The 14,734-nt window shown below is 39.0% G+C and overlaps 1 protein-coding gene across 1 annotated transcript in view; it reads left to right on the top strand.

Moving 5' to 3' along the window:
- The window catches only part of IL1RAPL1 (interleukin 1 receptor accessory protein like 1), a 1,256,301-nt gene that overhangs the window by 1,191,463 nt on the left and 50,104 nt on the right, over nucleotides 1–14,734 (top strand). The gene's annotated exons all lie outside the window — the stretch shown is intronic.

Below are 14,734 nucleotides of genomic sequence, written 5' to 3'. Positions count from 1 at the left end.
TATGCTAAGTGAAAACTTTCCAGCTTTGGGAACAAGCACACTTGGTGTTCTCTTACTCAGCAAATTTATGATTTTAATTTCAAAGCACATGTTTAATCCTAGGCACTTTGAGGTTGAAAAAGAAAGAGAACATTGAAGACTGTCCCCCTCCTCTTTATTGGGCAATAGATTCCCTTTGAATAATGTTACTAAAAGCTATTAAAACAGACACTTCTGTTGTCAGGAGACTATAGTATTAAAATAGTCTACCTGTGGGAGATGTGAGTAGAAGGAAAAGGTAAGAACAGGTAGCAATGATTGTTTCTCTCTGTAACTTAACATATATAGTCAATGAAGGAATTGAGAATAGAAATATTATACATATAACAGGACAGAAATAGCTTACCAGGTTTGGAAGCAACTCAAATGTTGTGTAATTGAACCATTCCATAACATGCTCCTAAGTGTACTGGATCACATTCCCTCTCAAGGAAACCAATTCTATCTCTGGAAAAACCTAACTATTAGAAAGCATCCCTATTTCACTGTCTGTCTACCCCTTGACCACAGTTCTACGCTTTTAATCTCTCTTTCCCAAAAAAGCCCTTCAAAAGTTTGTTGACTATCACCATGGTCCTCCTGGACCTTTACTTCCTCAGATTCTACTTGTTTAGTTTCTTTTTTAACTTCTTCCTTTCTATGGATACAATACTTCCACCATCTTGATCAGTCTCTTGAATATGCTTTAATTAAAGAGTCTGAATTATTTCTCAAGAAGGGGAAGAGTGGAGAGAGGATAGAGGGCACATATAAAAATCTGTTCACTTGAACAACACTTATTTCTTTTTAGGACAAGGTAGGAGTAACAGTCAATTATTGATTGTCAGGGAGCAAGAATTCCTGTACCCTTAAGGGTCCTTCTACCTGAATTAAGAATCAAATTGACGTGAGACAGATTAATGGGAGGAAATCAAATTTAATAGTGTCCATATGGGGAATCCACACGGACATGGAAATTCCAAAGACGGTCAGGCATATGTCTTCCTGAAATAAGGACAAGGGGGAAGGGGTCTGCGGCTTCAGAGGAAAGGAGTATGATCCACAAGATGGTAAGAACAGATGTTTGGTAATTAGATGTTTACCCTGCTATACAGATGGATCACTCAGATAACACTTATCTCTGCTAATAACCCTTATTCTGGGAAAGACCCTCAATTTCAAGCCTTCTATGAAGTTAAGGGAAGGGCAAAAGTTCCTCTTGAGCCCACAGGGTCTTGAATGCCTTCAACTCAGAATAATCTGCATGCCAAAATGGCCCATCTTGGGGCACCCTGCCCTCAGCCCCTAAGCGATCATATGGAGAAAAGGAGGAAAATGAATGTATCTAAGGAGGATAAACTATTAAAGCTCTGTTCTTACAGATAGGTACACAGCCAGGAAGGGTCAAACACAGCCAGGCTATTTTTAGAATGTGTAGCTTAAGGTTAAGTTGCCCATGGCTACAAAAGCCTCCAGTACTACAAAAATAGATGTTTGAAGAATCAAGAAAATTGTTTGAAAAACTTGCCCAAGACTGTCTGATTCCCTAAACATGAAGGAGAAAGTTGTGGCCAATGTTGGAGCAGTCTTTAATGCCTAGATCCACAATGGTTTTCAAATATGTCTTTATACTAAGAGCATTTTGTTTTTAGTAAAATAAAAGCTTTAGAAGCCTAAACATGTTATTCAAGATTATATACTCCAAAAGTCCCTTTTAAAGTTAATGTGTGCCTTCCTTCTAAGGGAACTGCAGCCCATGAGTCATCAATTCACAAAAGCAGCAAGGCCTGCAATCTCCTGCCCTTGAGATGCTTATAATCATGGGGAATGGTCTATCCAAATCATCTTAGAAAGGACTTCGGTTAACAGGTGGCATAGCTGCAAGTTCCCCAGCCCTGCAAGGGTCAGAAGATCAAAGCACAGCACATAGCTTATAGTTTTGGTCTTTGATCATAGCATTCCTGAAAGAAATTATTGTCACACTAGCAGTTATGTAACTATCAGATGAATTGCTATAGCCCTCAGAAGACTAAAGCTCAGAGAAGGAACTGGAAGATGTCACTATTAATCATATTTTTTGCCACTTATTCATAAATCCCTTAACTTATCTTATAGGCCTTCAAAGTCTTTCATTTGAAAACCTCTCTAAAGACCTATGTTAAAGTATTTGATGAATACAGACCTTGCAAACCACAATTATCAGTTCCTCTGATGGGTGAACTTTCCAGGACATAGCTTGGTGCAAGTTACTTAAGCATTTTTTCCTCCACCATTACCTTTTGCTCAGTATTGTTGATATACCAAAAATTATGTCAGAGCCTCCCCACTGGGTGGTATGTGTTAAGGCAGAAAACCTTTCCTTTCTTCCTTTCTAGATTCTTTGGCTGGTCTAATAATTAAATTGACATAAGACTGATTAACAGGAGAAAAATTTAATTTCATATATATGGGAGCCCTAGAGATATGAGATTCAAGGACAAGTTGGGCAGTTGAGGCTTGTATGCCCTCCTGAGCTAGAGTGGCCCAGGGGCCTGGAGCCTCAAAGGAGAAGAGGCTGATTCACAGGCCCATAAGAAGAGTCCATGTTTGGGGATAAGTCGTTTGCTCTACCCTAGTCAGGACTCTGCATACAAAGTTATCCTAAGTAATAGATTTCTTTCTGGGCCAGGTCCCCTATCTAAATTCATTTAGGTAGTTAAGGGAGAGGTCAAAGTGTTTCTTGAGTCTGCTGGGTCTTGACTGCCTTCAGCTCAAAATAGTCCTCCTGCCAGAGTGGCATATTTGGGGACCGCAAAACCTGCTCCCCTTCTTACGGATTCTTTGAGATGTCACTCACATGTATCAACTAAGTATTCTCAGCATTCCAATGCTGAGAGGCTACTACAATGAATAATTCAGCTAGGATCAAACTAGGTTAGATTTTGGACCAGCCTTTTATCTTTAAAAAAAAAAATCTTACTTCCACAAACACTGGCTGAAAATTCCCTAGGAAATTTGACCATTGAAAAAGTTTCTATGAGGGGCACCTGGCTGCCTCAGTGAGTGGAGTGTGTGACTCTCCATCAAAGATCTCGGGGTTGTGGGTTCGAGCCCCATGTTGGATACAGAGATTACTTTAAAAAATAGGTCTTAAAAAAAGTTTCTATGGGACTATTCAAAATTGTAGATCCCTGCAGCCAGGGAAGGCACTTGGACAGTTAAGATCATGTCAGATATGCAGCAGGGGTATATTTCCTGTACTCTACAGAGAACTAAGCTGTGCAGTGACTGAGAGATAAAGAATGAATAGGCAAGGCCCCAGGCCTTTATGGTCCTCACTCTAGCCCTTGACCTGACAAGCTTCCTTGGAAAAGAGCCAAAGCACAGAGCTGGCACATTCCATTCTGCGTTATTTCTTGTTCCCACTGTTGCCCACATGTGATTGCATTTCATATTTCAGTCTCTGAACCTTATACCCAAATGCTTTTGCTCAGGTTTCTAATTGCTGCTGCCTGACTTGACATGTATCCAACACTGACCTTTACCTTCATTTTCCCTCCAAAATTCTGACCTTTACTATTCCCTCCATTTTTTGTTTGTTTGTTTTCCATTTCCCTGACACAAAGGATTCTTCAGATCAGTGCCCAGCAGCAATTGCTCTTGCCTCAGACCTAATCACTCTTGCACCCATCAGGCAGTCTTAAATGTCCACTCAACTGTGTTTTTTCTCCATACTCTAACTCTGGATGGCCTCACAGTGTGGACATGTCGACTATATGGAGCAAAGCAGCTTCATGGTTGAGGGTGTGGACTCTGCAGCAATGCTATGCATTCAAAAGCCAACTGTCCATTTACTAACTGCGTAATTGTTACCAAATTTAAACTTGTCCAATGCACCCAATGTGCAGTAAGCGAATGTCTGAGACACTGATTTTGAAACACAGAAAACTTTATAATCAGAAGGACAGCCCATCAAGAAGGCTGGGAGCATTCTCCAAGCTGCCTTGCCCTGTTGAGCCCAGGGAGAGCATTCTTTCGGACAATGAGGCACTATTTGGGACCTGGTATGATCAGATACCTCAAAATAAATGTTACCCTTCCAGTCTCCGTGAGGTCTCTACAATTAGAGATTAGGGATGAAACAGGCAAAGTTAATGATTGATGGTTGAGAGCTACATAAAGCATAATTGAGTAGAGACATAATAGAATGTGGAGCTAATTTAATAGTACAACTAATATGACTATAGTCGGTAAAACAGGTCCAGGAACCAAGTGTCCGGCCCCACTCTTTTGGTCACATCACCTCATCTCTGTGAGCCTCAAATTTCTCTTCTATAAAATGGGAATAATGATACTAACTACCATATAAAATAGTTATGAAGATTAAATAAGCCACTGTGTGTCAATAGGTATCACAATGTCGGACACATACTTATCTCCTAGTAAATGTTAACAGCCATTACATGCTTTCTCTTCTCCAACTACATGATACTCTGGGTAATTTAGGATGTGATAATGATGTGTTCATTAAAAATTCCCGCAAATCTCATGTTTAAATCTAATGTATCTGGTATTAAAATGGCCAGCTTTAGCTCCAGCTCCGTTGATTCCATATTTTACTTTATCACAGATTTACTTGAATTTAAATATGCTGTCCTAGAAGTCAGCTTCATTCATTTATTCATGCATTTAATGATCATCATTAAGAACCTACTATGTGTCTGGCACTCATAAAATTAAATGAACAGGAAATAAAAACCAGTATAATTTGAAATGCCACCATCAACTTTTTAAATTGCTTTGATATTAAGCATTCCTAATATAGAATTGTGCTTTTAGGGAATGTTTAGCTTTGAAACTGTCACATTAAGGGAATGTTCATTAACAATCCTGTTGTGAATGGTTATGTTTAGATACAATGATTACAATGATATGGCAATCCATTCATCATGAAGTAGTTTGGGAAGTAGCAAAGTATACTATCTCAGAGACCAGCACTAGTTAATAATGATAAGCATCTACGTTTTCTCTATTCCCTCTCAATCCCATTTTATTTCTTGCACACACACACTTTCTCTCTCCCTCCAAAGAATGTAATCAATAGAAATTAGACTTGCTCAATAAACTCCCTAGTCCCCAGAATATCTTTAGTAATGTAATTAACGTGTACATCATTTAGGATGCATTGTTTTAAAGCCGGATGAATTTAGACCCAGTGGACTCCTTATCCCTTTTCGTAACGAATCATTTTTGGAATATATGCGCCTATCCTTGTTAGTATTTACCTAGTGCATTTATTTACTGAGAGATACAGTAAGATCACAGAACTGTTTAAGCCTCTTTCCGGGCTCAACATCTGACATCTTTGATCACTGACTTCAAAATATGGAAAAGCCAAACTTTGCCCAGATATCAAAACCTTCTACCTCTCTGTGCGGTGACATCTCCCCAGAAGGACACCGACTCATTAAAAACTGTATAGGCATCTACTAAAGAGTCACTTATTGAGTTATTGCTCTGGGGAGGAAAAAAAATTCCCCTTTACCCTTCTAGGTTCTTTGCTGAGACTTCCCTGTAGTAACAAACCAGATTAACAGTAAAAAAAACAAACAAACAGAAGTTTAATAATTTGTATACCTTCTGTATGCAAGGGAGATTTCCAGGAAAACTGAGTAACTCCCTGAAATGGCCTGAGCTACCACCCTAAATACCATCTCCAGCTACAGAAAAGAAGATGCTGAGCGTAGGAGAACCAGTTATGGGAGATTTCCAGGAGAAACACAGTAATTAAGAGTGTGGTTGTTATGCAGATTCAAACCATTGCTTTCTCCATTGATAAGAGTTTTTAGACATTTAGAGTCCTGGGCTTAAGCAAGGAAGACACCAGTACAGAGATTTCCCTTATAAATGTAAATATCTTTTACAAAACAGTAACTTCTCTGTTTACAAAATTTCTCCTGTGTCTGCAGTTTCTTAAAAATAATCAGCCTAAAATAATCGGTATACCAAAAAAACCAAAACAAAACATGTTTGAGGTTGTATATTCTGCTCCCCTTCCTTGCCTGTGCAATGCCCAAATATTAAGGAACTTTAGTTATGTTGCTATAGTATTTCCAAATCAGAGCCATCAGGTTTAATAAATTCTCTCCTTGGATAAGATCTGACATTTTGCAGTCAGAATTTTTTCTAGCCTGTAACATTTTTCTTGCTTCTCTGCTTCTCGGTTCTAGAAGACATCAAAACAGCTGACCTCAATTCTTTCCTCTTTTTTCTTGATTACTAATGCCAAAACAAAAAATCCACTTGGTGGCTATTATGCCAGAAGCACAAATTGTCCAATACTAGTAATTTTGTACTTCTGCGTTTCTTGATATAGATATTTCAACAAGATTATTTGATTGCCACCAAAATTACAGGCTTGAAAACTAACCTTTTGAGCTATTTCCTTAGACATAAAATACATGATGTAAGTGAGGTTAAACTCAACTTATTTTTGCCTCAGCACTGGAATGTCTTTTCAAATGTCTGTTGATCCCAGTTTTTCCTGATCAGCATAGTTTTGCCTTTTAGTCATTTTGGTCACTCACTTTGCTTCAGTGTGAACCAGACTATCCAAGCAGCATCTTTGTTAGGAAAGAAAAGGACCATTGTTTGAGGATGATTAGCTTACTTCTCAATTAATAAGTATAAAACCTCCGGTTTTTATCACTCATGCTGAACTAATCATGTGGGCCCAAGCTCTTAGTATTTAAGTACACATGGGCATAGTCAGTGGGAGTCCTTTATTTGCCTTATTGAATTATTCACTTGTTTTCCAACTAAATGTTACATTTTTGATAAAGATCTTTAACCTCTACTTCTGTGTTCTATTACTCAACATACATAACCCACTTTGTGAATGTGATGAAAGGGATGATTAAATGTATTCTGAGTAATATAAACTTTGTCTGCAGCAGGGTTTCTTAATCTTGCCACTATTGACATTTTGAACTGGGTAATTCTGTTACGGGATATTTTTCTTTCGTTGATGCCCGAGGTTCTTGGTCTCACCGCTTTGAAAAATTAAAAAGTAGACCAGACAGAGTGGTGGGCAGCAAAGCAAGGCTTGTAGAGCCATAGCAACGTGATTTAAAAAAAAAAAAAAGGAAAAGGAAACAAAGTTCCTGAGGAGGGAGGGAACCCAAAAGGAGTTTCTAAGTCTAGGGGTTTTTAATAGGCTCTTTAGCGGCTATTTTAATCTGATTAACTCTCCTTGAAGTCATCCAATCAGGTTTTTGTCACCTATCTATCACACAGGAAAGGGTGGAAGGCTTCTTCCAGGGTGGTGTAAAATCCTTTTAGGGGTGATTTCCTCTTAGGATGGTGGTCCCTTGTCCCTGCCTGCCTGCCTTCCAACTATCCTTCATCAATTCTTTGCTATGGGGCGCTGTCTTAGGCATTGTAGAATGTTTAGCAGCATTCCCAGCCTGTACCCGTTAGATGCCAGTAGTACCTTCCCTAGTTGTGACAACCAAAAATGTTTCCAAATATTACCAGATGTCCCCAGGGGACAACATTACCACCAGTTACTGAGAGAAAGGCAGGTATTTTCATCTTAAAAACCCTCCAAGGTTATAACTGATATGTTCATGTTACCGAATTTAAGGGGTTTGCCACTTGGGTGCATCAAATTGAACCCAAGGAAATGTCTAACACAAACAGCTTTTTATTACTCGTTACAAGTAAGGAAGCAGCGAGATAGCTCTCAAAGCACTGTCCCCTGGTGGAGTTAGTATGGGAAGGTTTTATTCAGTGTATTAGAGGATGGGGGCAGGAGACTTGCAGAGGCACTTTTTGGTTCAGTTGCACACAGGTAGCATGTCAACATGCTAGTGCATACATCGTATGTTCAAGGTTCAAAAAATGGCAAAAAAAAAACTGCCCATAGAAGGAGATCTTAGTATTATAGTGAGCTAAAGTTAACTTCAGGTCAGCTTAGGGGGCCTTCTGCACATGTCCTCAGCTCCAGTCTGGCTCAGATTGGCTCACAGAAGGGGCCAAGAGGCAAGACACACCTGGCAAGGCATTATTAGGTGAAACACATAGTTGGTTGTCTCTTTGCAAAAAAAAGCACATTCCTTCCCTGCTTTTGTCCCTTCTCCTTTCCTCTCATAGCTTTTAGCTCTCTTATTTGAGTAACTTCCTGTTGCACCCCAGCCAAAAGTTGAGTGTTTCTTAGATCTTGGAATTCACAAAAATTAGGTTCCTTCTGCTTCCACTCTTGGAGAGGCAACTAGAAGTCTGTAAAGCAGTGTTTCACAATCATTTTTTGTTGTTATTGTGTTACTGATCCATCTATTATAGCCACTGACTCAGAAAAACGAATGGATGAGCCCCGAGGTGCTGCCCAGGCCTACTGCTCCATCCTGGGGAATCCCAAGGGATCTGAACAAATTGAAAGTGTAGCTCCTGGCTGTTTGCCAACACTGTTGTGGAACAAACTCAGATAAACTCATCACAAGAGAAGCCCATAACTCAAGAGAGAAGGGGTTAGTTAGGGATGCCTGGGTGACTCAGTGGTTGAGTGGCTGCCTTCCACTCAGGGCGTGATCCTGGAGTCCCAGGATGGAGTCCCACATCGGGCTCCCTGCATGGAGCCTGCTTCTCCCTCTGCCTGTCTCTATCTCTCTCTCTCTCTCTGTCTGTCTCTCATGAATAAATAAATAAAATCTTTTTTTAAAAAAAAGAGATGAGGGTTTGGAAAAAAGAAAGGGAGAAAGTTATTTCAGGTGCTGACATTCAGGGGAGGTGGCATGCTCAAGCCTGAACACATGACCTCTCCACCAGCCAGATGTGACACTAGCCAGAGTTTTATAGGGAGAATTTAGAGGGGTGCATGCAAGAGAGCAGAGAGAGAGCACATGATCATAAGTGAGAGTCAGTATGTGTTCAGCCCATGATCATGGGCAAGGAAGAGGACTTGAGGGTTGTGGTGTTCTATGAATTCTGTTGCTATCAGAGCTTTTCTGGCCTGGTGGTTGAAATGTTCTGATCATGGGAAAACACCTTCATCAACGCCTCAATCAAGTGTCGTAATAAGAACAATGGGCTGGAGTGCCTGGGTGGCTCTGTCAGTTGAGTGTCCAACTATTGACTTTGGCTCAAGTCATGATCTCAGGGTCATGAGAACCACCCCTGCATCAGGCTCCCCATTCGGTGAGGAGACTACCTGGGATTCTCTTTCCCTCTGCCACTCCCTCCACCCACGCTTGCACACACTCTCTCACTCTCTCAAATAAATAAATAAATCTTAAAAAAAGGATTAAGAACAATGGGCTTCAGTTAGAGCATGACTCAAGCAGTCTTGTCTATTTCAGTTTTAACTTTTAGGGTCGATAGTTGAGCAAAAAGGCTTGCTGACAATTGCAGTCTTTATTGTACAAACAAATCACTTAGGGAGTTTGTTTAAAAAATGATTGGAATTCATTAATCCAGGATAGGACTCAGGGTCTGAATTTCAAACAAGTGCCTTATTGATATTGATGCAGTTGGTCTGTGGACTGCAGTTGGCATACCGAGGTCTTTGCCTAGACAATAGATCCTCTAATAAACTTGGTAGCTTCTAATAGGTGAAGAGCAACTAGCTCTCTTGAGTTCACTGTTTCCATGAGAGAGAAATGAAAATGGAATATAGCCAGTCAGTGGGACTAAATCCAACTAATTGCCTCATTCTTCTTACATGGTCAACACCTTTGAACCTATTTGAACATGAGTACATTGCCCTCACACTCTACTCTTAATGAGGTTACTTGCCTCACTTATTCAATGAAATTGTGCTTTATAGAACACATTTGCTACTCAGAGAGATGTCTGAGAGGGCACTCTCTTCGGGTATTAAATAATTAACCTCTTAAATCAGGAGGGCCCTCACTGTTGGACAGAATTCTTATATAGTCCCTTTTTTTAAAAAAAAAAAAGGAAATCCACTTAGGAGTGTGTCTCAACAACATGTATATGGACAGATACATGTATTTCAGCCTATGCAAATTGGTTATATGCAGTGTGCAGTCTATGCAAATAGCAATTACCAAGGAGGAGCAAGATATATGATGGGCAGTAAATACCACTAATTTCCTGCTTTGAACACTTGTATTCAGCTAGATCTCAATTATGTATAGTCAGGAAGGGCAGACATAGTAGAAGAATTGAACCTCCACATATGATTGGTCAGTGTGTGCCAAACACACAAAGAAAAAACTCATTAATGCAACCTGGGTAAACAGTACCTACAGGTTCAAATGTTCAATTCATTACAGTAGGTAACAGAAGTTGTAAATCACAAGTAAACCTAAGATTGGAGCAGAGGGAATCCACTGGAACTCAGATCTTTGTGTTAGAAAATCTTTACAGTACCCACAAACGGGCAGTTTAAAAAATAAGGTATTTGCAAGAAGCTGACAGTATAATCTAGCACACACATAACACAATTTTACATATGTGATCAGAGATCACAATCAGGGTAACATATTCACGGCCACCACCCACCAAGACACCACTCACTTTTCCTTCTCAGAACCACCTTGATAGTCTTATTATTTCTAGGTCAAAACAACCTCTTGACTGATGTGTTTCATATCTTGATCAAAATCTCACTTTACTGCTGGCTGTCTAAAGATGACCCATAGAAGGTAGCTGTATGAAAAAGGAACAGCTCATTCCCAGTCACCAAATATGTATCAAGTGCCAGCTATGGGCAAGGAACTGGGCTGGGTGTCTTTAGTAGTTGAGTCACTGCTGCAAGAGGGATGTCTAACCACCATCCTGGTGGTTAAAACACCGTTATTAAAGCAACGTTACTGGGAAGAGGGAGATGGCTGTGCATTTTTATGGCTGTGAATTTCTATGCTTAGTTGAAAAATGGCACAACTGGGTCATAAAATGCAGGGTATAACTTTTAATAAGCAGTTCCTGTATATTGAACTTTGACAACCAGGTCAGTAAAGTGAGAAATTAGACATGACACATAAAAAATGCTAACTACTCTCTCAGGTCTTATAATAGGAAAAAATGTGTTGATTTCCAATAAATTACCATGGAAACTTATATTAGATTTTAGTGTTGAGGACTAAATTTGCCATCTATGAGAAATATGTTAGCTGTTTGTCTCTACTTTTAGGGCACATATACTATTTTTAGCATGTGTTCTATGAAGATTAATGTATCTGGAGGTTGATTTCTCTAAATTAAAAATGGACATTTAAATGCTATTATTATTAGGGAGGAAGAATTTCCTCTACCCTTCAAGGTCCTTCTAGCTGGACTAAGAATCAAAGTGATGTGAGACACACTAATAGGAGAAAATCAAATTTAATATTTAATAGCGTATGTATGGGGAATCCACACAGATGTGGAAATTCAGAAAACAGTGAGGCAACATGACATTTTTATGAACTAAAGAGAAGATTAGGGCCTGAAAATACAAAGGAGAAACAGACCATTAACAGGAAGGTAAAAAGAGATGTTTGGAGCACAAAGGTAGCCCTGTTATGCAGGTTAAGTTTCTTAAAGAGGTATCTATGTTAATAACTCTCCTCCTGGTACCAGCAGGCAATTGAGGGGGAGGTAAAAGGCTTTTCCTGAATATGCTCAGCTTGGAATGCTTTTTTATTTTTAAATACTTTATTTTAAAGAAATAAAGATTTTATTTATTTATTCATGAGAGACACACGGACAGAAGCAGAGACCTAAGCAGAGGAAGAAGCAGACTCCCTGCGGGGAGCCCGATGTGGGACTTATCCCAGGACCCCAGGGGATCACGACCTGAGCCAAAGGCAGATGCCCAACCACTGAGCCACCCAGGCGCCCCTCATCTTTGCAATTTTTAAATTGTGGGACCCTGGGCAAGTCACAAAATTTCCTCATCTTGATCTTCCCCTCTTAAGTGAGGGTGCTGTATGATATCTAAGATCTCTAAAAATCCTAAAACTAAAAAAAAAAAGAATATGTTGCCATGATTTAGATACAACTTAGAAAGTGATTAGTTTTCAGATGTTAGGTACTCACTGATTAACATATTAAGGAACTCCTATGTATAAGTCATAGTGAGGTGAACTATTTATCATATATGCAGAGATCAAACTATATACGCTTTTCCTACATAGGTAAACAGAACCTGCTCCTCAAAGAAAAACAAAGGCAGACGCTCAAACACTGAGCCACCCAGTCTTCCCGAGCTTGAATTGCTGAGTTTGGATTAAATCAAAATAGTGTTCCTGCCAAAGTGGTTCATCTTGGGGCGGCCTGCCCTCAGCCCTTACTCTATCAAAATAGATTTTATTTTTACTTCACACACACAAAAAAAATCCCGTGGCATATTTAAGAAAGCACAAAAAGATCAATTTTAAAACCATCCAAGAATCATTAGCTTGAATTGAAATTGTATATGAATGAGGATTTACTGAAAAAGAAATTGTAAACTGCGATGAAAAAGACTGTTTCTAGAGAATGTTTTGTTGTCAACTCTTTACTTGTATGTGACCTAGAGCAAGTCTCTTTGTGTCATTGTTCTTCATTTTTATCGTTTGTAAACTGCTTGCCTTTAAGCCCCAGGGTAGGAATTGTAAGAACAGATGAAACCCTGGGTAGGGCTGATAGTATATATATTAGCCCATTTGTCAGATTTTATGGATTCTCTGAGTTTTGAGTCATTGTACCTCATTTTGCAAATCTTAGGAGTGAAATGAACTGGTTGCTCTTCCTAGGGATGTTTTCATGGTTTTAAGTGTTTGTAAAGTTGACTCATATCTTTAGATGACAAGTTCTTATAACTGCAAAATAGAAATTACAATTCCTTAAAGATATCCAACTGCAGGTCAGAGAACTGACCAGTAATGGTTGCCAACTTCATGGAAACTAGAGGCTATTATCAAAGTCTAAAAGAATGACACATCAATTGCTTCACTTAAATCAGTTTTGAATTCTAATTCTAGTATGTATGTGGAATATGACCTAAAAACTCATATCATCCCATAGTCTCACGACTACTTGAGTATCAGAGTTATGATTTTCTCTTCTTCCTTGCTGGGTCTTTGGCTGGCCTAATAATTAAATAGACATAAAACGGACTAAAAAGAAAGTTAATTTCTTACATACAAGAGCACCACAAAAACATGAGACCCTTGGGCGCCTGGATGGCTCAGTCAGTTAAGCATCTGCCTTCGGCTCAGGTTATGATCCCAGAGTCTGTAACCCGGGCTCCCTGCTTAGCAGGTGGTCTGCTTCTGCCTCTGCCCCTTCCCCGCTATTGCTCATGTGCGTGCTCTCGCTCTCTCTCTCAATCTCTCTCTCAAATGAACAAATAAAAAATCTGAAACAAAACATTAGACCCAAAGGCAGTCAGGCAATTGAAGCTTGTATGCCATCCTGAGCTAAGGAGTGATATGGGGGGCCTGGGACTTCAAAGGGGAGGAGGGCGAGTCAAAAGAAGAACAGATATTTGGTTGTCAGATGTTTGCCGTGCCATGCCTATTAGGTCTTTCACTTAAAAAGTTGTCTCTGTTAATAGCTCTCTTTCTGGGGTAGGCCTCCTATTTCATTTCTTTTAGACAGTTAAGGGAGGCGTCGAAACTCTTCTGAGTCTGTGGGGTCTTGATGGCTTTCAACTCAAAATAATCTGCAAGCCCAGGTGGCATATTTTGGGATGATATGGTCTCTTCCCCCTCAGGTACATTTCTAATTCTCCACAAATTAACCAATTATGTGTATATTACTTGAATATGTCAGTATTGAAAGTAGCTTAATGGACTACATTAAAGGGATGACAATAAAATTCCATATTGGCTATCTTCTTGTGTAGACTGCTGTCAGTGGCAACTCAGTAGTCATATAAAAATTGGTAATATTCAAATGTATTTTCAACTGTTAACTACTCACATACCAGTTTAGTTTTCTCATCTGTAGAAGTGTGCAATTAGGGTAAATGAAATTTGAAATTCGTATCTTCTCTAATATGGGATAATGTTTTAACCTACTTTTGAAAGAATATTTGTAAACTGCTGCTCAAGATATTATTTCCATAGAGAAAAGTTCAATAGTGGTGTTAAATAATTCCTGCCAGACTTGACTTGCTGAACTGGGCATCTATAAATGATAGTGGAATAAATAGATATGTGAATAAAAATTAGGCTAAAGAGTTTACCATGAAGACTCTTACTAGAACCACTTTGGACAAGACTCTTACGTAAACCACTTTGGACAACTCCATTCTAAATTGTCTAGAGTAAAAGGCAAAATATAAGCTACTTTGGAGTATTAGCATTTAATGGTTACAGTCACGTGAAAACCTAATAGACTAGAAAGAGATCCATAAATTTTTTTTTAACTGAAGTAGTGGTGGTGTTTATCTCAGGGTGGTATGATTCCATGTGATCTTTCTTTTCTTCTCATTATTCTTATATGATTTTCAAAATCTTCACATTGAGCATGTTTCAAAGAGTCAGGAAAAAAGAGAAAAAATAAATCTATTTTAGTACAGCCACTGAAAAAATTTAAAATGCTTACAGGAAACCTATCATTCATCTTTTTGCTATAAAATCAAATTATTTACACATTCTGCAAGTATATTACAACCTATTTGCTTCAATCTACCCTCTCATTCCCATTTTACATCTGTCTACATTAGAAAGCATTACTTTTGGAGGGACACCTTTACTTCTACATTATTTTCCTAAACCACTGCTAATTTTCATGCACCAAAAAT

This window comes from Canis lupus, chromosome X (assembly GCF_048164855.1).
Source record: "Canis lupus baileyi chromosome X, mCanLup2.hap1, whole genome shotgun sequence".
Taxonomy (NCBI): Eukaryota; Metazoa; Chordata; class Mammalia; order Carnivora; family Canidae; genus Canis; species Canis lupus.
This window is presented reverse-complemented; position numbering and strand designations above follow the sequence as displayed.